The sequence below is a fragment of the Sturnira hondurensis genome, unplaced genomic scaffold (genome assembly GCF_014824575.4).
Source record: "Sturnira hondurensis isolate 20B ecotype Veracruz unplaced genomic scaffold, ASM1482457v3 Scaffold0011192, whole genome shotgun sequence".
Taxonomy (NCBI): domain Eukaryota; kingdom Metazoa; phylum Chordata; class Mammalia; order Chiroptera; family Phyllostomidae; genus Sturnira; species Sturnira hondurensis.
Window position 1 is genome coordinate 1,383,979 of NW_028083823.1, and position 25,798 is coordinate 1,409,776.

Consider the following 25,798-nt stretch of genomic DNA (forward strand, 5'->3'; position numbering starts at 1 on the left):
TAATCCTTGCCATCTATGTGCCACCATCCTAGTACAAGCCATCATCACCCCTTTCTATGGTTATTCCAAGTCTCCTAGTAGCTATCTATGCAGCCACTTTTGCTCTCATCAATCTATTCTTCATATTGTGGTCAAAATTTCCTAACATGTTATTTAAAAATGTTCAAACATACAGGAAAGTTTAAATGACTTTACAGTAAACATTCTCATAGCCACTACTTTAATTCAGCTTCTACCACCAGCTGTTTTCCTTATTACCTATCTTCCCATCCCCTGATTGTTCTTTTAAAAAATGCAAATCTTATCGTGCCTTGAAACCCTCCATGACTTTTCATTGCCCTGAGAATAAAATCCAAATTCCTGCTTGAGGCCTGCAAGGCCCTGCATAAGATGGTTGCTGCCTCCTCTCCAACTTGTCCCAGGCCACACCTCCCCTTCCCTTTCCTATAGTCACACAGTGTACTTTTCTGTTTCTCAGATGTGCCAGGCTCTGTCTCACTCATGGCCTTTGCAAGGAATCTTCTTGCTCTTTGTCCTCATCAGCCTGATTTCCATTATTCATTTAGGTCTTAAACATTACTTGCTCAGGGAAACCATCCCTGATCATCCTCTGCATCACTGCGTCACAACAGCCTGCCTCTATTTTCCCTTTATGGCATGCATCACAATTATAAGAAATTATTTACATAATGAGTCCTTTAGTGCCTCTACTTGTTCCCTTACTGCCTCACATCCCTAGAATAAAGACAGGGATGATATTTATGTTTTTCACAACTATATTACCTGTGCTTAGTTCATAGTGGGTTCATAGTGGATGATTTAAAAATATTGGCAGAATAAGTGAAAATGAAAATAAAAGTAACATTATTGAATGTTAGACCAGTAGGCATCGAGAGGGAGGGAGGAGGAGGTGGAGGGAGAGAGAGAGAGAGAGAGAGAGAGAGAGAGAGAGTGAGAGAATATCACTGTTTCTAACTTCCAATTAACAGATGAGGAAATAGGGGACTACACAGATGAAGAAAAACCTCTGAATATGCTTACTGGTTGGTCTTTTTAAAGGAAGCTTTCTACAAGCACTGTAGTTACCCTAAACACTTCATTCCAGCCTGTGTTGGCATACATAAAAGCACCAAGTGTGCTCTCTGGCCCAGCATATCAGTCTCTCAGAAGAGACCATGGCCTTGCCTAGAGCATCCTGCTCCTTGTTTGCACTCAGTTGTCCTTCAGTTGAATCATACAAGTTGTAATGGGACATGGACAAGCTTAAAAGCTTTACTTTATCAATTCATGTGTAAGCAGCACCTGAAGGATATGTGGAAGAGTCAATTTATGTTTTCATTTCACTTACATTGTTATTGTCTCTGTAGTCATCAAAATGTAGATTTTCCAGATCACAACAGCACCAAAAACAAAGGCATTTTGATGGGACTTCATATTCTTTGCCTCCTTTTTCTTAAGAATCTTACACAAATATATGATCAATAATCATTAACTACTTAAGTAACTAGCAGATGAAGTATGCCCACCTGATTCACAGTAACATTAGTGTCATTATCACCCACTCCCTCAAGGTTTATATCTGGTAAGAAAGGAGAAAGCAGTGGAAGAAATAAGGGGAAACCCCACTTTTAGAAGCAAAGTGGATCACAATATCAAATCCCTGAAGCACCTCAGAGTGAAAGCCTGTGGCATTTTGGGTTGTGAGCAATGTTTGTCATATATATATATATATATATATATATATATATATATATATATATATATATATATGTGTGTGTGTGTGTGTGTGTGTGTGTGTGTGTGTGTTTTTATATATACTGACCANCTCTGTTCTCTGTAAAAAGAAATAGGAGACAAAAGACAAAACTAATCCAAAAATTGGATTTACGTAATAGCCATGGGAACTGGGCCACAACAATTCCAGAGGATTACCTGAATCATCTGGGGTGTGAGTTTAATACATTGATTCCAGGGCATTGCTTCAAACCTACTAAACAAAATCTCCAGGAATCTCTGTTCTCTGTAAAAAGAAATAGGAGACAAAAGACAAAACTAATCCAAAAATTGGATTTACGTAATAGCCATGGGAACTGGGCCACAACAATTCCAGAGGATTACCTGAATCATCTGGGGTGTGAGTTTAATACATTGATTCCAGGGCATTGCTTCAAACCTACTAAACAAAATCTCCAGGAATCTCTGTTTTTATCAAGCATTTTGGGTGATTCTAATACAAGCAGATCACGGTTTGAGAAACACTGTATTAGAGGACAAATTATCTTGACTATTATTTGGACCAACTCTGTGTCATGATGGCACATTGGATTTGATTAACCTGGACATTATTAGTTGCAAGATAACCATGGTGAAGTGGAAGGAGTCTAACCTTGAATTCAGATGACCCTAGCTCAAGTCTTGACTATTTACCAACCATGTGACCTCAGTCAAGTTAATTTTCCAATCTATACCTTCATCTATTTGCATGTAAAGCAAGAAGAATCAGGCTACCTTAGGGTAATTGAAGATATCAAACAAGGTAATACATTTTGTAAATGTTAAGCCACTACAAAAAAGGAGGTCATTGTTAGTGAGCCAGTTATAGCACTCTGTGGTTTATAATCTCTTAAGCCTCTCTTTCCCCAGATGCTTGGTTAGATGTTAAGCATTCTATGTATAATGAATTGGTCTCCAGTGTATAACACAAATACAAAAAAAATAGTTCTATGTTACTCATTGTGGCTGTTAGTCATGTATTTGTTTTTAGGGTATTGGACATTTATTTATTTGAAATAGAAATTTTCTACTTCATCTCACTAAATAGAAATATTACAAAAAGTAAATTTATGGAGAGAAAAATTGTGGTTAGTTTTTGTTAAATGGTTGTGGAGACTGAAAACAAACCATCTTTCTTTCCCTTTCCTTAACACCCTCTTCCACTGTAACATCCATCCCTTTCTGAGACCCCATGTCAGCAAAATCAGCCTGACTTCATCACAGCGATGTTACTCAAAAATATGTTTTTTATCTACAGAAGGAAATCTAGCAGTCTGTCAAAATATATTCCATAGAAATACAAACTACTATTGTTACTATGAGGAATACATAGTGTTTCAGAGATTATCAGTTGTATACTTCACTTACCTTACTAGAATCCGTCAAATTATTCTGGTAGAGGGTTCCTTTAATATTTGGAAAAAGGGAGTAGAATGTGTAGTTAGTATTGCCTATAAATTACAAAACATTCATATAGAGCAAGCAGGAAATACTACTTTTCTCTCTAGTTTTTTTGCATAAGAAGAGACTTGTCTATATTTTGCTTTTCTTTTTCTGTGAATGGGGCAGAAGTTAATACATCAAGCAAACAAAATATTTCATTATAATAGTCAAAGCAAAAATTTAAATAAGTGGTATTTACTGAGAAAAAACGTTTGCTGAAGGATAGGCCAAACTAGAATCCAAGTACTTTATTTTTACCCCTTTATTGTTCAATCCACTTACTTCATGGTAGGAATGTGATTGCTCCTTCCAAGTGTTTTTTTTCCTGCTTAGCAAATGGTTTATTTTGTCTTCAGAAAGTTCGAATTTCTTTGTGAAAATCTATGAGAATTGGTAAGTTTCCACAGTAAAACTTAAAAAAAACCTCTCTCATTTGTAAGCAGCAAAAGTATCCATTCCATTAAAAGACAGTTTTATGTCAATCATTTATGGTTGAACTACAGTTAGAGTGATTGGTGGTTGGGGATATATTTTATTTTCCATCCTTTCCTGGTATTCATTATTCATAAATGGACATTTCAAAAAAGATCATTGGTTTTCAATTGATGTGAAGAAAGAGAAATTAAGACTTTCTTGAACCTTCTTGCTTTTGACATTCCTCACCACTTTCCGTTAATTTGTTCTCCTTAATTCCTGACAGATGGGGTGTACACCAGAACCATAGAGGATGCCCTTAATGCTATTTTTCCATGTGGAATAATGGGAATATTATAAATTTTCACCTCTTTCTTATCACCTCCAAAGCCAGATCTGTTAGAGTTATTTTCTTCCAAAGCATCTGAATACACAAAGCCTGGTTGTGGTTGTGGTTGTGGTTGGGATGGGGGGGGGGGCTGCTCTGGCCCTTCCCAGATGCCAAATTATAAGAGATACTAAACATTCCTGAAGATATAATGAGGTGGGAAACTTCTCTCAGGAAGAGTCTGTTGTTAGCAGGAAAAAATAATATCTGTTTGAGCAGATAAGTGAGGGGGGACTCCATGCCTAAAGAGCAACTCCTGGTTGATAAATTCTGAGAAATACAGGTCTGTTTAGAGGCAAGCCTATTGTTTTGCTGAATGGGATATACAGTTTGGACCAGACCTGAACTGCTCAGCACATAGGGAAAATATGGTGTCTTGATTGGGGATTTCCTTTGTATCCCTTCTACTAGGCAAATTGTATTATTTTATTCAAAATATATTATATATTCAAAATAAATGTTGTACAAATAAATATTTCAAGAACCTGTGAAAGGAGCACTACATCATTGTGATAAGAATTGGCCCAACTCTGAATGCACTTGGTTCCTATTCTTGGATTGAGTGCAGTTGTCATGAACAGGCTGCTTTTCTCTGGGCCTAAAGATGATTCTAAGAGTGTAGTGAGCTAGAGAAGGAAGATGCTCTTTCAGTACTCTAAGAACAGTTAAAGTTTTCTGGGTTTCTGGGACATTAGAATGAAGCTCTCCTGGGAACAAATAAGAGGGATAATTTTCCAAAATCTACCAAAGGCTGGGTCACCTACAGGTATGTTCATTTGTCCTTGGCACCCACCTACCTTGGATTCCAATTCTTCTAAATCCTGCTCTGATAGGAAGATGTTCTGTGTGTTTGATTGTTTTTAAATTAACTAGACTTTATTTCTTAAAGCAGCATTAGGGGAGGGGGAAGATGGCGGCAGAGTAGGACAAAGGATTTCACTCCCCACCCCATGCGCACCAGAGAAAAACCTGCTGATCTGCAGAGGAGCGCAGCGGAGAGCCAACAGGGACCCAGCATATAGGAAGGTAGAACTTCAGAAAGTGTAGCGGACACTGAATGACCAGACGGTGAGGAGAGGAGACCACTGCAGGTAAACAAGGTCTGAGGGAACAGCGTAGAGACTGCAGGCCCTCCACCGGCCTGGGCCAGGGTCCCTGTCAGTCCGCCTTGGTCTCTGAGAGCCCAGGGCTGGCAGCAAGGACCCTGGGAGAGAGCAAGTCATCAGCTCCCTCCCTACCCAACCTGGCGCAGATTGAAAAATGCCTGGAGAGATTGGTTTGCTTGGAGTGGCAGAGAGAGGAGTGGGCACTAGGAAGCAAACCAGAGAACTCTGATAACACGGGGAGTCAGTCTGTGGTTGCCAGCTTGGGAGAATCAAGAGTCGCCCTTACGTGTGTGTTCCCTGTTGTACTGGGCCTGAGCTGGGTCTGACGCAGACTCTGGGGCCTTGGGCTGCCAGCAAGGCCCCTGGAAGAGAGCTAGTCATCAGCTCCCTCCCTACCTGGCTGGGCACAGATTGAAAAACGCCAGGAGAGATCAGTTTGCTTGGAGTGGCAGAAAGAGGAGTGGGCACTAGGAAGCAAACCAGAGAGTTTTGATCACCCGTGGAATCAGACTGTGGTTGCCCGCTTGGGAGAATTGAGAGTCACCCTGTGCTTTCTTCCATAGCACTTCGAAAGGTCCACACCCAAGCCTGCGAGACCAGGGAAGCCTGGCTGGGAGTGTGTGCCCACATCCCAGGGCAGGACTGTGAATCCTTGGGAAAATCTGCTCTCAGTGGGGTGCTGGAGAGTGGCACCAGTCTGGATCTTGGGAGGGCACTGGTGAGACTGACTGAGTTCACCAAGAAGGGAGGAAGGCCACACTAATAGCCCCTCAGTCTGCTGCAGCTAGTGTGACTAGAAGAAAAGGTTTGACCAGCTGGAAACCAACAAGAGGTGGGTGGGTGGGGTTTGGTTTTTTTTTTGTTTGTTTGTTTTTAAATAATCTTTTATTCCTTTAACTTTATTATTCTTTTATCTTTCAGTACTTCTACCCTCTCTGTTTTTCTTTGTTTTATTCCTTCTTTCTTTCTTTCCAAACCTACCGCTTTTTCCTTCCATCTGCTGCCCTTTTTTTTCTCTTTTTCTTTCTTTTCGCCCCTCTCCCCCTCAAGTAAGACAAAAGACTTCAAAAGGTGAAAAGACCAGAGTTGGACTCAAAGAGGGGGCATCCCAACAGTAGAAACAGAGAGACAAAATTCACTTTGCTATAACAGAAAAAGTACAAGTTACTGCATATTTGTATTTTTTCATTATTTTGTCATTATTCTTACATCTTTTATTTTAATAGTATCTCTGTATCTTCCCCCTTTCTGTATAGTCTTCTTTTCCTTGGATGGATATATTGTATCACTTGACAGATTTCCCTGTCCTCTCAATCATACTGTATTGCTAATCTACTGTCCTTTAATTCCTCTTGCCCAGCTAGCACACTATTGAAGGTCCAATACTCCCTAATCTTGGTATATCATAGATTCTGTCATATGATTGTTGCTCTAGTATTATTGTAAATAATAGCTATTACATACTATTGTAAATACTACACAACACCACCCCCCAGATCTTAGCCCACTTCATTGTTGCCTGAACTACAATACTGTAGTGATTAACTCTATTCTCTCTCACACTATACCTATTTACCATCCTTTATTCTCACCTTACCTCAGAATCTGACCTCCCTCAACCTCACTCCTTTCTAGATCCAAATTACAAACCTTACCTCCCCAACAAGAGCCTTGTCTTCCTTCCATTCTTTCTAAAAAGTGGCTAGTTGGGTTGAAGATTACCATTATCTCGGTACATAGCCAGGAGATCACCTATCTATTCTCTACTGGCTGTTATTATAAATACCACAGAATACTCTCCTGCTGTCATAAACTACTTTGTCTCCCCCTCCAACTGATCACACACACAAAAAAAGAGTAGGTGGAAGCAGAGAACCCCAAGATAACCAAAGGAGTTTGCACCACTGAATTTCACAGGCATTCCACCACATAAATTCACACCATACACCCAAGGAGTCAGAACAGGTCAATTTAAGAAGCTGAAGCTAACAAGAAGAGTCTCACAAACAATGGGAAGACAAAAAAACAACCCCCAAATGAAAGGAAAGGAGGAAGCTGCAGAAAGAATGTTAGATGAAACAGAGGCAAGTCAACTATCATATATTGAATTAAAAGCACAGGTTATCAGGAGGTTCAAAGAACTCACAATAATCTACCAGAAGCTACAACGAACTAACTGCAAACTACATCACCATGAAAAAGGAAATAGAAACTATTAGCAAGGGACAAGAGGAAATGAAGAATACAATTTCCGAATTGAAGAACACAGTAGAAGGTATCAAAATAGAATCAATTAAGCAGAAGATGGGATCAGTGAGTTGGAGGACAAACTAGAAAAAAACTCACAGAAACAACAAGAAAAAGAAAAGAGCCTAAGAAATAAGAGGGATTAAGAGAAATGCAAGAAAATATGAAATGTAATAATATCCATATAATAGGGATACCAGAAGGAGAAGAAGAACAAGAGGTAGAAAATATATTTGAAAAGTAATGATGAAAAACTTCCCTAATTTGATGAGAGAAAATCTCACACAAACCCAGGAATCACAAAGAATACCCATCAAGAGGAATCCAAAGAGACCAACTTCAAGACACATCATAATTAAAACGGCAAAATTCCAAGATAAAGAGAGAATTTTAAAGGCAGCAAGGGAGAAAAAGGAAGTAACATAAAAGGGAGCCCCAATAAGATTAGCTACTGACTTCTCAATGGAAACACTCCAAGCAAGAAGAGAATGGAAAGAAATATTCCAAGTAATGAGAAACAGAGGCCTGCAACCAAGGCTACTTTACCCAGAAAGGCTCTCAATCAAGATAGAAGGCCAAATAAAGAGCTTCCAAGAAAAAAGAAGTCTAAAAGAAAAGGCCTCCACAAAACCAGCTCTGCAAGAGATGCTAAAAGGACTGCTTTAAGGAAAGGAAGGAAACGAGAGTGACAGAGAGGAATGCAAGTATATAAATGGCAATGAATAAGTACCTATCGATAATAACATTAAATGTAAATGGCTTAAATGCACCAATTAAAAGACATAGAATAGCTTAATGGATAAGAAAGCATGACCCACACATATGCTGCCTACAAGAGACCCACCTCAGGTCAAAAGTCCATCACAGATTAAAACTGAAGGGCTGGAAACAAATTTTCCAAGCAAACAGACAAGGAAAAAAAGCTGGGATAGCAATAATCATATCACACAAAATAGACTTCAAAAAAAGGGCCATAAAGGGAGACCCAGAAGGTCACTTAATAATACTTAAGGTAAGAATTCACCAAGAACACATTAACATAGTAAATCTATATGCACCCAACATAGAACCACCCAAATATATAAGGAAAATCTTAAGAGGATTTCAAGAAATATATTGATAGTAACACAATTATAGTAGGGGAGTTTAATACCCCACTGTCAAAAATGGACAGATCGTCCAAACAAAATATCAACAAAGATGCTGTGGCATTGAATAATTCCCTAGGTGAAATGGACTTAACTGATATATAGAGAGCCCTTCATCCCAAAGAAGGTAAATACACATTCTTTTCAAATGCACATGGAAAATTTTCAACGATAGACCACATGTTGAGGCAGAAAATGAGCCTCAACAAATTCAAGAAAATTGAAATCATACCAAGCATTTTCTCCCACCAAAAGGGACTGAAACTGGAAATCAACCCCAAAGGAAAAACCCAAAACACTCAAAATCCTGGAGATTGAATGGCATGCTATTAAACAATGAATGGGTCAAGATTGAAATTAGGGAAGAAATCAAAAAGTTTATGGAAACAAACGAAAATGAACTCACAACAACCCAAAACTTACAGAACATAGCAAAGGCAGTCTTGAGAGGGAAGTTGATAGAAATACGGGCATACCTAAAAAAGATAGAAACATTTCAAACAAACAATCTAACCCGATGCCTGCAAGAACTTGAGGAACAAAAACAAAGACAGCCCAGAGCAAGTAGAAGGAAGGAAATCAGCAAGATCAGAGCACAATTAAATGACATAGAGGCTAAAAGCACAATTCTAAGAATCAATGAATCCAGGAGTTGTTTTTTTCAAAATATAAACAAAATCGACACCCTTTCAGTATGCTCATCAAGAAAAGAAGACAGAGGACCCAAATAAACATGATTAGAAATGAAAGAGGAGAGATTACAACTGATACCACAGAAATAGAAAGGATTGTAGGAGATTACTATGAAGAATTGTATGACAAGAAATTTGAAAACCTGGGTGAAATGGAAAAATATCTAGGAAAATATAATCTTCCAAAACTCAATGAAGAAGAAGCAGAAAGCCTGAACAGACCAATAATAACAGATGAAGTTGAACCAATAATCAAAAAAGTCCCGTCACAAAAAAGCTCTGGACCAGATGGTTTCACAGGAGAATTCTACAAAGCATTTAAGGAAGAGCTAACCCCTATTCTTCACAGACTATTCCAAAAAATCCAAAAGGATGGAAAACTCCCAAACTTTTTTATGAAGCCAGCATCATCCTAATTCCAGAACCAGATAGAGACACAACAAAGAAAAAAATTCAGGCCAATATCGCTGATGAATATAGATGCTAAAATCCTCAATAAAATATTGGCAAATTGCATCCAACAATACATTATAAAGATCATACACCATGACCAAGTGGGATTCATCCCAGGGATGCAAGGATGGTTCAATATTCACAAATCAGTAAATGGAATACATCACGTAGACAAAAGCAAAGACAAAAACATGGTCATATCAATAGATGCGGAAAAACTTTTGTTAAGATACAACACCCATTTATGATAAAGGTACTCAGCAAAGTGGGAATAGAGGGAGCATTCCTCAATATAATAAAGGCCATATATGAAAGACCTACAGCCAACATCATACTCAATGGGCAAAAACTAAAACCTTTTCCACTAAAATCAGGAACAAGACAAGGTTGTCCACTTTCACCACTTCCATTTAATATAGTATTGCAAGTTTTAGCCTCAGCAATTAGGCAAGAAAAAGAAATAAAAGGCATTCAAATTGGAAAGGAGGAAACAAAACTGGCATTGTTTGCAGATGACATGATAGTGTACATGGAAAATCCTATAGCCTCTACCAAAAAAACTGCTCGAACTAATAAATGAATTTGGCAAAACAGCGGAATACAAAGTCAATATTCAGAAATCAAAGGCATTTTTATATACTAACAATGAATCAGCAGAAGCAGAAATCAAGAAAAAAATCCCATTCGATATAGCAAAAACAAAAATAAAATATCTGTGGATAAACCTAACCAAGGAGGTAAAAGACCTGTATGCAGAAAACTACACAACACTGAAGAAAGAAATCAAGGAGAACACAAACAAATGGAAACAAATACCATGTCCATGGATTGGAAGAATTAACATCATCAAAATGTCCATACTACCCAAAGCAATGTACAGATTCAATGCAATACCTATTAAAGTACCAATGGCATATTTCACAGACATAGAACAAACACTTCAAAAATTTATATGGAACCAAAAATGACCCCAAATATAGGCTGCAATGTTAAGAAAGAAGAACAAACTAGGAGGGATCACAATACCTGATATAAAACTGTATTACAAGGCCACTGTAATCAAAACAGCCTGATACTGGCATAAAAACAGGCACATTGACCAATGGAACAGAACAGAGAGCCCAGCAATAAACCCAACTCTCTACAGTCAATTAATATTCAACAAAGGGGGCAGTAGGATAAAATTGTGTAAAAATAGCCTTTTCAACAAATGGTGTTGGGAGAACTGGACAGCTACATGCAAAAAAAAGAAACTGGAGCACCAACTTACACCATACACCAAAATTCAAGGTGGATAAAAAACTTAAAAATACGCCGTGACACCATTAAAGCCCTAGAGGAGAACATTGGCAGGAAAATCTCAGATACTCCACGCAGCAATATTTTTACTGCTACATCCCCTAGAGCAAGGGACATAAAGGAAAGAATAAACAAATGGGATCTCATCAAACTTAAAAGCTTCTGCATGGCTAAGGAAAACAGGATCAAGGTAAAAAGAGAAGCAACTGTTTGGGGAAACATATTTGCCAATGATACCTCAGACAAAGGTTTAATCTCCAAAATATACAAAGAACTCACACGACTCCACTCAAAGAAGATGAGCAACTCAATTAAAAAATGAGCAAAGGACTTGAACAGACACTTCTCCAAGTGGACATGCAGAGGACATAAAGAGGATCCAGAGACACATGAAAAGATGCTCAATATCACTAGCTATCAGAGAGATGCAAATTAAAACCGCAATGAGATACCACTTTACACCAGTCAGAATTGCCATCATAAACAAAGCAACAAACAACAAACGTTGGAGAGGTTGTGGGGAAAAGGGGACCCTAGTTCACTGTTGGTATGATTGCAGACTGGTACAACCCCTATGGAAGTTTTCTAAGAAAACTAAAAATGAACGTGCCTTTTGACCCAGCAATTCCACTGCTGGGATTATATCCTAAGAACCCTAAACACCAATCCAAAAGAACCTATGCACCCCAATGTTCATAGCAGCACAACTTACAATAGCCAAGGGTTGGAAGCAACCTAGGGGCCCATCAGTAAATGAATGGACCAAAAAACTATGGTACATTTACACAATGGAATTTTATGCAGCAGAAAGAAAGAAGGAGCTACTACCCTTTGCAACATCATGGATGGAACTGGAAAGCATTATGCTGAGTGAAATAAGCCAGGCGGTGAAAGACAAATACCATATGATCTCACCTTTAACAGGAGCCTAAACAACAAAACAAACAAGCAAGCAAAATATGACCAAAGACACTGAAATTCAGAACAGGCTGACAGGCACCAGAGGGAAGAGGGGAGAGAATTTCAGGGGAAAAGAGGAAGGATTCACAGAAACTAGTATAAAGTACACATGGAGAACAACTAAGGGGGGTGGAAATGGGAGGGTGGTGGTGAGCATGGAGGGGTGGGCTGGGATGGGAGTGGGAGGCAGAAAACTGTACTTGAACAATAATTAAACTTAAAAAAAATTTTAAAGCAGCGTTAGGCTTATAGAAAAATTGAGCAGAAAATACAGAGAGTTCCCATGGTACTGCCCTCTCCTCCCATAAGTTTCTCCTATTATTAGTATCTTGTTTTAGTATGCTATATTTTTTACAATGGATGAACCAATGTTGGTATGTTATTATAAACTAAAGTTCATAACTTATATTAGGATTCATTCTCAGTGTTTTACACTTCTATGAGTAATGTATAATACCATGTATCCACAATTACATTATCATATGTAATAGTTTCACTGATCTTAAAATCTGCATTTTAACCCCTGGCAATACTAATCTTTTTGCCTCTATAGTGTTGACTTTTCTCAGAATGTCATATTGTTGAAATCACATAATATGTAGCCTTTCCCTACTTTCTTTTTTTCACTTATCAATATGCATTTAATGTTACTCCATGTCTTTTTGTGACTCAATAGCTCTTGTTGTGATAAGAGCAATTAACATGAGCTTTACCTTATTAACAAATTTTAAGTGTATGATACAGTGTTTTTAAGTAAAGAGAGAGAAAAGGATGAAAGAACTCTAAAAAAGAGCAACAATTTTAAAAAACACCTTGCCTACTTCTAAGCTTCTGTATGGAATATATACCCCAGATCAAAGCAAAGCATTAGTCACACTGTACTTGCTGCAAAGTGTAATGTCTTTTTCATTAAATTAATTTTCCTAACATGTCTAAAGTGTTCCATTACAAGTTATTCCTGAGCACTTGAAGATGGGTTATATATATTTAAACACTGATCATATGTCACTTATTACTCTGTTGACATACTTATTTCTGATTGGAGAAAAGCGTATTTGCTCAATTCACACACACAGATTGGATGAGTGGTTTCTGTTTCTAGGGCTAGGATGATGTTAAACAACTCTTCTTGATGCTCAGCTGTTGAATATGACCCTCATATTGGTTTTTGGTCACTTATCTTCCTGTAAATCTTAACCCTGATACTATCACTCTCTTTCCCCACCCTCTCAATAAATCATGGGTATGACACAGGAAGGGACCAAAAGTGACATTTATTCAGCACTCAGTATGCATCAGGTGGTTTACAAATTGTGACCTAATTTATTAGCTTAGTTTTAAAAAGACAAAGCATAAAAAATACGTGAGTCTCAGAGAGGTTAAGTAGCTCACCCAAATTTACCCAGCTAGTATCTAATAGAGCCTCATTCCACACTGGGATTCCTAATTCAGATCCCCAAACCCATGCTCTTTGTACTTTACTAAACTGCACCCCAGATAGAAATTCTGTGCTTGTTATGAGCTGGAGACTTGCTTCTCAAAATGTGATTTATGAACCATCAACAATAACCTCATCTGGGAGCTTGTTGGAAAGGAAGAATATTGGACCATAGCCTACACCTGAATTTGAATATTCATTATAACAAGATTCTAAGTTGTTTTTCAAAAGCAATAAATTTTAAGAACCATTGGTGTAGGAATTATGGCAGAATGGACCTTGAGACTTAAGGTACTTAATACTTAACACTATTATCTGTTAGTTGTAGTTAATGTGACTATTGGCTTAAGACACCCCATTTACCAGTCTTTGAGCATTTTTTCTCAGTTTTGATTTCTTTCCATAAACACATGCTTGGTGAGTAACATCCTTTTTCTTCTCATATTCTCCCATAAGTATCCTGAAGATATTCCCTGGCATGTAGCCTGGCCTTGTTTCAGAGTATGTACAATGAAGACCTGGGTATTTTTTTATTTAGGTGAGTCTTCCAAACCTGAATCCAATGAAGACCAACCAAATCTACATAGTCTCCTCTAAACCTGAGGAAATAGAACCCTAAAATTCTTATTCTATTACATTAATCAGACATCTTCTAGATGAGATCTCTTCTTTTTTGTATATATTTAGCACTTGTGTTGCTGATGATAATCAGGTACAGAGAAAAGCATTTGGATACCAGCTTTGCTTAGTCTAGTGAAAAATGTGAAACCTGAATCAGGAATACCAAAATTGAGCTTTGAACTAGAGGAATGTATGATAAAGAACACTGGGTTTGATGGTTTTTAGTCTTAGCTTTTACTCCTAGTTCTGCTACTTGCTGTGGATTTTAAGCAAGACATTTCCTCTTCTGAGCCCCAGTTTTCTCATCTTTAAAAGGTGGGGCTTGAACTAAGTGATATTCAACATCCCCTCAAGTTCTAAAGTTCTTGAGAAATCTGACACCTGGCACATGCTGGAATTCATTTATTCTAAGAGCCTGTTGATTGTAAGATGCAGTATTATCTTACATTCCACTAAGAAAAGAACAATTCTGCCAATTCTAACTGTAAGATACTGTTGTAGATGTTCTACGCTGGACCCTGCACACTCTCTCTTTGCCTTCCTTCACTCTGTTCTCTACCCCAGGAGGCAAACCTTAATGAACTGGTTCAGTGGGCCTCTCTTGCCCTGTGGATTTTGGATGAGTTTGGTCAAAGAAAGTACTATTAAAAAATTGCATGGTGGGAGGAAAGTGAGATTGATAGTGTTATTCCCCTGACTCTTTCCTGCTGGGTCACAAAATGACAGTGGTTACATTCCTCTGTTTATGGCTGGCTATAGGTCCAGTCAGGTGTCCTTCTCCTACAGCTGGAGGTATAGGAATCACTCCCTCCTTTTACTACTTGATGCCTATGAGTAGTAAAATCTCCCAGCTATTGCAATCTTCATCATTCCATGTTACTTTCCCTTAATCCTGACCACACCTTCATAACTACTCCTTTTATTAATTTTTCTTCAATGTCATAGTCACAGTTTCAGTGTTCCATCTATTTTGTGCTGGGACCTCAGTTGATATAGAAATCATGAGTTTTCTTAGGAAGCAAGCTCTCAAAATAGAATTTTAGGTTTGTGTTGCTCATATATTTGAGGAGCATTATCTGAACTTGGCAAATTAATAGATACTTAGTTTGTTTGAATAAATGGACAAAAATGATCTTCCAACGTAGTGCCTTTAATCCCCAGAAAAAAACATCAGGTAGCCAGAAATCAAGAAGGATTTTCCTTATAGGGTTCCAAGAATGTACAAAGTTGGTTATTTAAAAATGTGTGTTGCTTCAAGATTTCCTGTGGTCTCTAGAGCAGACATGCCTGCTTCTGATTATCTTTGCTGGTGGGAATGAAAAAGAAAGCATTTTCCGAGTTCATATCTGGTTACCCAGCACTAGAGACTTTATTTCTTTGATCCAGTAAGGATAGCACATCTGGGATAACTACATGTCATCAATATGATGAATCAGCATGCTATTCCATATATAAAGACAATCCAGGTCCCTCTGGAGTATGTTATAACAAAGAGTACATGATGATATTTCTTGTGTAAGAAAGTAAAAACAAACTGTTCTGTCATGTAAATGTACCACTTTGTTTAGACTCAAAGAATACCTTACATATCTCCTCTGACCAAGATACTGAACTTACAGTGGAAACAGTACATCTGTGAGTTCATGCTTTGGAACTCATTGGTCTTATGTCATGTCTCATCATCCCAAAATAGCTGACTTGATGGAACAATGGGATGGCTTCCTCAAAGCTCAGTTACATAATTTGCTGATAGACAATATTTAGTGAAGCTGGGAGATGTATTGCTTAATGCAGTATGCTTTTAAGCCAGCAGCCAAAGTATGATGCTGTCATCCCCATAGGCAAAATACTTGGGTTCAGGGACCAAGATGTGCAGCTTTGGAATGGCCCTTCTCATTATACCTAGCAACCTACTTAAGTAGTTTTTTCTATTTAGCTCCATGACCTTGAATTCAAGGAACCTAAAAGTTCTAGTATGCAAGGAAGAATGCTTCATAGGAAGCAGTCATGGTTTTATTACATTGGAAGCCGAGAATGTCTTAAACATTTGGGATTCCTCATACCACTGAACCTACAGGTAGAGGAGGGGCCACCTCTGTTTGCTTGAGTAATTATCAAGAGAAGACTGAATTGTTCGTATAGAAGGGTTATAAAGGACAGCTACGTCTAGAGTTAAGGGGGTTTATTGAGGTATCTCTCAATTATTCTTGTCAAGTGGAAAACTGCAGTAACCAGTAAAAACAGGACCGCTAAGCAATCAGATCTGTCAGTAATGAAGGTTTGTGTCAATCTTCCAGGTGAAGAAATTCATCCGGCTAAAGTGCTGGCAGAGAGTAAGAAGAATTTGAAATGATTATCAACTCAGATCTCATGACCAGCTACAGAAATGTGATTGAAGCACCTATGTTTTATGTTTCTTCCACCCTCTTTCTCGTCCAGCTATCTTATATGAAGAATGCTGGTGGTAGCTAGGGTTTAGGTTTCATGTGGGAGTATGACAGAACTAATGTTACCCTGCAGTGATACAGTAGTCAAGGGTCAGAAAATTTTCTTAAAGAGCTAGATAGTAAATAGTCCAGGTTTTGTGGGCCATGTAATCTTTATTGTAACTATTCATCTTTGCTGTTGTAGAGCAAAAACAGCTATAAACAATATGTAATAGAATGCATATGTCTGTGTTCCAATTATAACTAATTACAAAAACAGCCAGCCAGCCTGTGGGCTGTAGTTTGCTGACTTCAGCAGTAAATGACATGAGATTTTTATTCAGACAAAATAAAAGCTGAAGGTAAAAGGAATGAACTGTGCTGAATATTATGTTTGTCCACCAGACTCACTTGCTGCAATTTCCCAAAATGTTCCTGTGCCCTCGTTTTCAGTTGGGTTTGACTAACTTAGGCCAGTAGTTGAGATTAGAGGACAGGCAGAGAGAAAGTTCAGAGCATTTATTTACCCTGTTCCCTCTTTGCTGGGCTGAAGATTGTTAAAGGCTGTGTTTCTTTGCCACAGCTCCTTTTGGTTAGTATGTCTTAAAACTACACCTATAGTTCTCTCTGGGTTCCAGTAATTACTCCCTCCCCTTTCCCTTCATGCCTAAGGTAGTAAATATCCTCTGATTCTGCTAGCTTTGAAGTGCTTTAATACCCCTACTGAGTTCCTTTTACCCTATCCACACCATTATGAATGATCCTTTGATTGTATCCTCTTTAGTTCCCATTTGAGTCTGCCATCTGTTTCCCACCAGTAGTTTGACTTAAAAAGTGATTGTAAGACACTTTCCATTTCAGAGATGTTAAAATGTGAAAAAAAAAGTACATCTTAGGATTAATGAACTGTGCTAGTTGCAATATACTTCTGGTGAATGAATGAATCAGTGAATGATTAGCATTCACAGTGCAGCTCATCTCAAAGACATATACAATGCAATGGTGTGACAGATGGTGTGTTTTTCGGAATGAAGTTCAAAAATCAGAATCAACAGTGATTTTTTCCTAATACTTAGATATTCTGTCTTCAGTTTCCTTTTTTAAATATTAGAGATAGAAAGAAAGATAGGGAATGAGAGAGAAAGGAAGACAGAAAAAGAATGAGAAAGAGAGAGAGAGATTTGTTGTTCCATTTACTACGCATTTGTTGGTTGCTTCTTGTGTGTGCCCTGACTGGGGGGGTGGGGGGTGGGAATTGAACCGACAACCTAGGTGCACTGAGATGATGCTCTAACTAACTGAGCTACCCAACCAAGGCTTCTTTCTCATTCTTGAGACAGGTAAACAATGAGGCTATGGCCTTGCCTCAGACTGCTTGTTGTTATAACAGGAATGATATTTAGTCATTTCATTTTTCATGAAATGAGATAACTCCAAAGCAAATGCTACCAACATGGGTACCATTTTGTTTTTTATTTGTGTGTGTGTGTGCAGCAGCACAAATTGCTATTGTCTGTGACTCTTCACTACCTGAGTGCAGGTTTTATGAGCCATGTAGTCTTTATTGTAAGTATTCAATAGTTACAATAATGGAATGTCTTAGAATACATCAGATTCCTTAGGAGTTGTAGTTAACTTATACTCACTGCCCCATGTGACAACTGGCATATATTCTGGCCAGGCCTATTTTAACAGACATAGGCTTTCTTTATAGCCTGTGTTACTTATTCTAGGCTGCCTGTCTAGGAGTTAACAACCCTTTAGCAAAACTACCAATCAGAATTGCATAGGCTTTCTTATTACAGAAGTATAGCAATAACTAAGGCTACTTGGGCTAGTACAAGAGCTGCTGTGCCTTTGGAAAAGTCTATTGTGTTTTCTAGTTCTAATTCCTAATTTCTTAATTGCCCCCACATGGAACAAGTGTCTAGCCTCTGGCTTTCCTCTAGAGCAATGCTACTCAGAGCACTAGTCCATGATACAATAAGGAGCTTGCATCAGAATATAAATGAATGTGCTGCTTCCTTCATTGGGAAATATCAAAAAAAATATTACTTGAACTAATAGTGCATTTATTGACATTGTCAATTTACATTCTGGGGCCAGCTCTCTGTCTTTGGTGCAAGGACCATCAGCCAATAGGAGACCTACAGTCTGAGGAGCATTGCTCTAGAGGGCTCTGGAACTCAGTCATTTCACAAGACCATCTTCTAAATTTGCTGCCACCTTAAAAAAAATGAGAGCATTTCTTTCTGTTACAATTTTTCAAGAAAGAGGTGCCTCCTCTCCAAACCTTTAAGTCCATGCTTAGTTTCAGAAGGCATCAGAAACCTACTTAGTAGTCAAATGCAATTCCATGGAACTATGACATACATTAGATGGCACTCAAAAAGACGGATTCAGAGTTGAACTGTGGCCAGACAGATGACACCATTTCACTTCTATTTGGAAATCAATTTGTTAGTCTCAGGTCAGTGCTGCCTAAGCACAGTCTCATCCTGTAGGGTAAATCGTTGCTTCTGATGGAGAGAGAGACAAACACAAAAAACAAAATCCCAAACTCTCTGCACAGAAATTAAGTTTCCCCCAACCTCTGATACAGCCATAAAACAAAGAGGAAAACAAATTCTTAGGCTAAGCACATTCACAAATGACATAATGATAATAGAAATGCATTTTCATGATGCTCGTTCACTAGTAAAATTGACTCGGTTTTTAAAAAATGATACCTTTCATTATTTGTATGCCTTTTCCCTGAGGAGAAAGACGTGCTATATTTCAAATGAGCTGAATATAATTCTAACTTTGTAAGGTAAACTCTAAACATTGGCCATAGGCAGAGAGAATTTGGCAAGTCATATCCCAGTTATACCTGCATCCTTCTCACTTTTCCCAAAGCAGTGAGTCTCATCCTTGGCTGCACATAAGTATACTGTCAGAAGCTTTTAAAATCTACCATGTCCTGTCTGCATGCAGTCAAATGACATCATCATCTTTAGGGGTGGTGCCAAGACATGAGTATTTTTTAGAGCTCCTCCCATAATTCTAACGTGCATTTAAGAATGACTGACATAAAGAGTTTTGAGAGAACTGGCAGGCCAAAGGCATGGTGGTTGAAGGTCCTGATGAAAAAGACATGCCCTTTACCATGGCAACCTTGGGCCTTAGCTAAGGAGAACCTTCCAATGTCTCTTCTATTACTATGAGTCCCACGTTTACTGTCAAAAAGCTAGATGAGATGGGAGAGGAGGAAATATTAGTGACTTCTAGCATAGATTAAATGAGAATGCGCATACAATGTTACAGTTTAGATTCTTGAGGGCTGTCTACTCATTCCCGCTTTTTATTTCTTTTTCTTTTCTTTTTTTTTTGTTAAAGCTTAGGAAACTGCAAAGCTGTCCTTGGAATATATTCACCATTATTCTTTTTTTTTAATTTAATTATTGTTCAAGTATAGTTTTCTGTCTTTTACTCCCATCCCAGCCCACTCTCTGCATTGCTCCCCACTTCCCTCCCATTTCCACCCCCCTTAATTTTTGTCCATGTGTCTTTTATACTAGTTCCTGTAAACCCTTCCTCCTTTCCCCTGAAATTCCCTCCCCTCTCCCCTGTGGTCACTGTCAGCCTGTTCTCTATTTCAGTGTCTTTGGTTATATTTTGCTTGCTTGTTTGTTTGTTTGTTTTGTTGTTTAACTTCCTGTTAAAGGTGAGATGATATGGTATTTGTCTTTCAGCGCCTGCTATTCATTTCTTAATAATTTAGTGAAGATATAGAACCTCTCAAAAGGTTGCTACAGAAAACAGGAGCAGATGCAGTACATTTGAGGGAATTTTCCCTTGAACTTTGTTTCTCTACAAGGTATGAAGCTACTAGGGACACTCTTCACAAGCCCTGCCAGAGCTGACAAAAATAGCCAATTTTTTGTATGTTTTCATTTCTTTATACTCAAACTTCTGTCATCATTCCAGAATAATATTAATAATCAGTACACTTCAGTTTAAGGCAGCAGTTCACAATGTGTCGTCCTGCGGGTCCCTGGATGCACAGTATCAGGGAGTTAGCAATTTTCCCTTGCTTTTTTTTTTCTTACTGTGTTGAGATGTGTATCAATGGCCCAGAAGCAATGGTGAGTAAAGCTGCAAGCACTTCAGCAAGAATTGAGGCAGTGTGTTTCTTTGCCTTCATGCACTTACAGTAAAAATATAAAGAAAAAAATTCATTTAAGAAAGTCCTTGATGAAGCAGTAAAATTATTAATGTTACTAACTATTCACCTTTAAGTAATGTGTTTTAATATTTTTGTGTATACTAAAGTAAAAAGGTTGTCTCAAGGAAAAGCACTTATGGTTTTGGGTCACAAACTGAACTGGCTGCATTTTTTACCAACTTAATTATAAAGAATGTATGACAAATCATAGTTATTCAAGCTTGAGGACTGAGCATGCATTTTCTCAAAAATGAACAAACTGAGCCTATCACTTCAAGGAAAACAACTGACAGTTTATTGCCAATGATAAAATTCAAGATTTGAAGCAAAAACTTGAATTTTGGAAAAAGTATACACTTTTTTAGTGTGATAGTTTCCTAATACTTAGAGATTTTTGTGATAAGATTGGTGGTTACCTTAATTAATGTTATTTTTTGATATTGTATAAAAATTTTAAGGACTTTTAGGAGAGTAGCCTGACTCTGAATATTTCCTAAGTGACCAATTCACGAGGTAGAAAACCACACATGAGTAAAAGATCTATTCAAAGTGCAAGATAATTTCAATAACTCTGGTTATATTTTGTTTGCTTTTTTTCTTTTGTTGATTATGTTCCACTTAAAGGTGAGATCATATGGTATTTGTCCCTCATTGAAATTAAGAACAATCTAACAATAGTCAGAGGGGAGGGGGAAAGGGACAGTGGGGAGAAGGGTTTTCAGGAACTACTATAAAGGACACAGGGACAAAACCAAGGAGGGGGGTGAAAGCAAGGGAGGGAGGTGGGTTTGGAGGGGGTGGGGGAGTGGTGGGGAGAAAATACACACAACTGAAATTGAACAGCAATAAAATAATTTAAATAAAAATGTGCAAGATAAACAATGGAGTATAAAAGTTTTCCATATTGAGTTTTGGTAAAATTTTAAACAAAAATATCCAGAGTTATCTAAATAGTCATTAAAATACTCCCCTTCTTTCCAAATATATATATATCTTAATGAAGCCAGATTTTCTTCCTATATTTCAGCCAATGCAACATACCAATATTGTAACAGACTGAATGGAAAAGCATACATGAGAATCTAGCTGTTTGCTTTATGGCAAATTTTGAAGATACTTGCAATAATATAAAATAATGTCACTCATCTCATTTTTTTTTGTTTTGAGAAGCATATTTAGTTTTTCTAAAAATATGTTATCTATTTTAACATGAATTTTCTCTAAATGAATTTAAATATGATCTTAATTTTTTCTCAGTTTTAATTTCTTTTTATCAAGGTATAGTTGACATATAACATGTATTTCACTTATATAACATAATGAGTTGATATGTGTATATATTATGAATGATCACCACATTAAGTCTAGTTAACATCCATCACTGTACATAGTTGCAAACTTTACCTTTTTCACTCACATCCACCCCTCATCTCTGGCAACCAATAATCTGTTCTATTCATAAGCTTGGTTTTTCTGTTTTGTTGTTTTTGGAGCTTCTTTGTATTTGATTTATTTTTTGTATTTTAAAAGATTTATTTATTTATTTTTAGAGAGAAGAAGGGAGGGGAAAAAAGAGGTAGAGAAACACCAATGTGTGGTTTTCTCTCATGCACCCCATACTGGAAATCTGGCCCCTAACCCAGTTGTGTACCCTGATTGGAAATCCAACTGGCATCCCTTTGGTTCACAGGCCCATGCTCAATCCACTGAGCTACACCAGCCAGGGCTGGATTTGATTTTCTTTTTTAGATTCCACATATAAGTAAGATCACATGATATTGTCTTTCTCTGTCTGGCTTATGTCACTTAGTATAATGTCCTTAAGTTCCATTCATGTTGTTGCAGATGGAAAGATTTAATTCTTTTTGATGGCTAAATAATGTTCCATTGTATATAAATACCATATTTTCTTTATCCATTCATCCATCAGTGGATATTCAGGTTGTTTTCATGTTTTGAGTGTTATAAATAAAGAACTTATGACATATGGACTTTAACTAAAGGGGAGAAATGTAGGTAGGAAGGGGTGTGCAGGGTAGAGGGGAATTAAGGGGGGAATGGGACAACTGTAATGGCATAATCAATTAAATATATTAAAAAATAATGCTTCAATGAGCATGGGGGTATGTATATTTCTTCAAGTTAGTATTTTTGTTTTCTTCAGATAAACACCCAAGAATGGGATTGTTGGATAATGTGATAGGTCTATTTTTAATTTTTTGAGGAACCTCCCTACTGTTTTGTATAGTAGCTTCACCAACTTACTTTTCCACCAACAGTCTCTAAGAGTTCCCTTTTCTTATCATCTTAACCAACCCTTGTTATTTCTTGCCCATTTGATAACAGCCATTCTAACAGGTTTGAAGTAATGTCTCATTGTGGTTTGTATTTGCATTTCCCTAATGATTACTAATGTTGAACATGTTTTCATGTATGTCTTCTTTGGAAAAATGACTATTCAGATCTGCCCATTTTTAAAAATTAGATTGTTTTATGATTCAGTTGTATGAATTCATTATATATTTTGGATATTAATGCCTTATCAGATATATGACTTGCAAATATATTCTCCCATTCAGTAAGTTGCCTTTTCACTTTTTTATGATTTTCATTGCTGTGCAGAACTTTTTAGTTCAGTGCACTTATATTTGTTCATTTTTTTTTTTGCTATCTTTGCCTTTGAAGATAGATCAAAAAAAAATCATCACCAAGACCAATGTCAAGGAGCTTACACATTGTGTTTTATTCTAGGATTTTATGGTGTCAGGTCTTACATTCAAGTTGTTTTTTACATTGCGTTGATTTTTGTGTATGGTATAAAATAGTCATCCAGATTCATTCTTTTGCATATGCTGTCCAGTTTTCTCAACACCATTTATTGAAGAGACTGTTTTTCCCCTATTGTGGAGGAAGGCTTCAGATGACAAGCCAACTAAATGTGGATCTTATCTAATGTACTTTCATTCTTTCGGAGTTCTATCTCCTCCAGTCTTTGCCTGCTTTTAGTTGAGTTCCAAAATATTTGAACAACTAATTTTTCTATAGTTTCCAGAGTTATAATTATTAGTCGGAGGGTTAGTGTGATATGAGTTACACTGCTGTTAACTGAAGTGGAATTCTTGTCTCTTCCCACCTTTGAATCAAGATCATCAAGTCCATGTCTTCATCTGTGGGGAGGCAGCAGAGTCAATGGCAGGTCCTTGAAAAATCACCTCCATTTGTGCAGTGTTCTATGTACTCAGTTTCCCCACAATGTACACACTGATTCTAATTTAATATCATCTTATCTGGGTGTTTCTGATGATGGGCCAAGGTATCAAACATCTATTTTCTCAGTCTCTGTTTCTTTCTTGGTGGGTAGTCATTTATCCATTGAGGCTCACAATTGCATTTTGTGATTAATTCACATCACTATAAGCCTTTTAAAAATATATTTTCTTTGTTTTAAATCTTAATATTGTTATTGTTCCAATTGGCATTAATCATCATCACATTTTTGATGCTCAAATTGTCAGCACTGGGGCTTTATTATTTTTTTCCAAGCTAATTTATTCTTTTATTTAAAAGTATTTTAAAATACACCTGTTTAAAGTGAAGAGTTAAATGTGTTTTGAGAAAAATGTATATAGCCATGTAACCTACATTCAGGATAGAACATTTCTAAACCCCATGTTTCCCTTGTGCTCCTTTCCAATCATTTTCTCCCAGCAGATACCACTGTTGTGCTAATTTCTGTCACTACAAACTAGTTTTGCCTGTTCACAAATTTCACATAAAGGGAATAATGCAATAAGTATTCATTTGAGTCTAGTGTTTTTTTCATTCAGAATAATGACGTTTTTCTATATGTTGTAGATATCAGTAGTTTGTTCATTTTTATTTATGACTAGTAAGATTAGTATTCTTTCATGCTAGTTTACAGTCTCCCAAACCATTTATAGTAGGATTTCTAATGAATAAAGCTGCAAATCTTTTTTGTGTATATGCATTTTGTCTTATTTTGAATAAATACCTAGGAATGGACCTGTTGTGTCTTAGTGAAGTTGGTATGTTTAACATTCATTTTAAGAAGCTACTAGTTTCCAAAAATAGTTTTACCATTTGACACTCCTACCAGCAGTGCATGAGAGTTCCAATTGTTTCACCTCCTGTCAATACTTAACATTATCAGTCCTTTTCATTTTAACTACTCAAGTGGTATTTTATTGTAGTTTTTATTTTCCATGCCCTTGATGAAGATATTGACCATTTTTCTTATGCTTACTGCCAATTGATATGTATTCTTTTTTAACTGTCTGATCAGATCCTTTGTTCATTTTTTAAAATTTGTATTTTATTATCAATTTGTAGAGTTTCTTTATCTTCGCTTTTTAAAAATATTACCTGGGTTGCCTCTGAAAGCATTTCTACCTCTGGTAACAGCAAGATGTCTCAGGCTTCTTTTTAAGTTTTCCTTCCTTAAACACATAATCAACTACTCTCTAGAGAGTCCTGACACCTTATTTTAGAATTCATGATGACCCCTGTGTAATCTCTTCTCGACCCCAAGGCAGGAACAGGCCAGATCCAACTCCATCATGGCATCTATTCCAGCTATGGTGCAGGTCTGGACGTGGATCTTCCTGCCTTGGAGTCTAGGATGGATTACGGAGAAATCATCATGAGGATCATTTCAGGCACCAAAACAATTGTACTCTGACAATTGGAAACTCAAAGCATGTCGAGTTCATCCATGCTTATTATTTCTATAATCTTCCGGTTGTAAGCATGTCTTGCCAATCCCTTCCTCAATCTACTGTTGTCTTATTCTCATACTATTCTATGTGTGCCCCAGCTAAACTTCGTCCCAGATTTTTTATAATACTTTATGGACCACTGTCACATATACACACATTTCACAGTAAATTAACCCTCCTGCATCTTTGGTATCTTGTCAAGACAATTCCAAGTAAAACCTGATTCTCTCTTGCATCACTTTTCATAGAAGATATTATGCTTTTTTTCATGCATACTCCAGTATCTCTTAGCTGTCAAGTGTCAAAATCGTCCTAATTCCCTACTACTCTTTTCAATCAACAATTCTTTTCTAATCTAAGCAAAATATTCTCCCTGAGATCCCTGCCATCTACCATCAGTGTTTGCTACCCTACTCTTACAATTATCTATCTACATTTGGTTTTCTC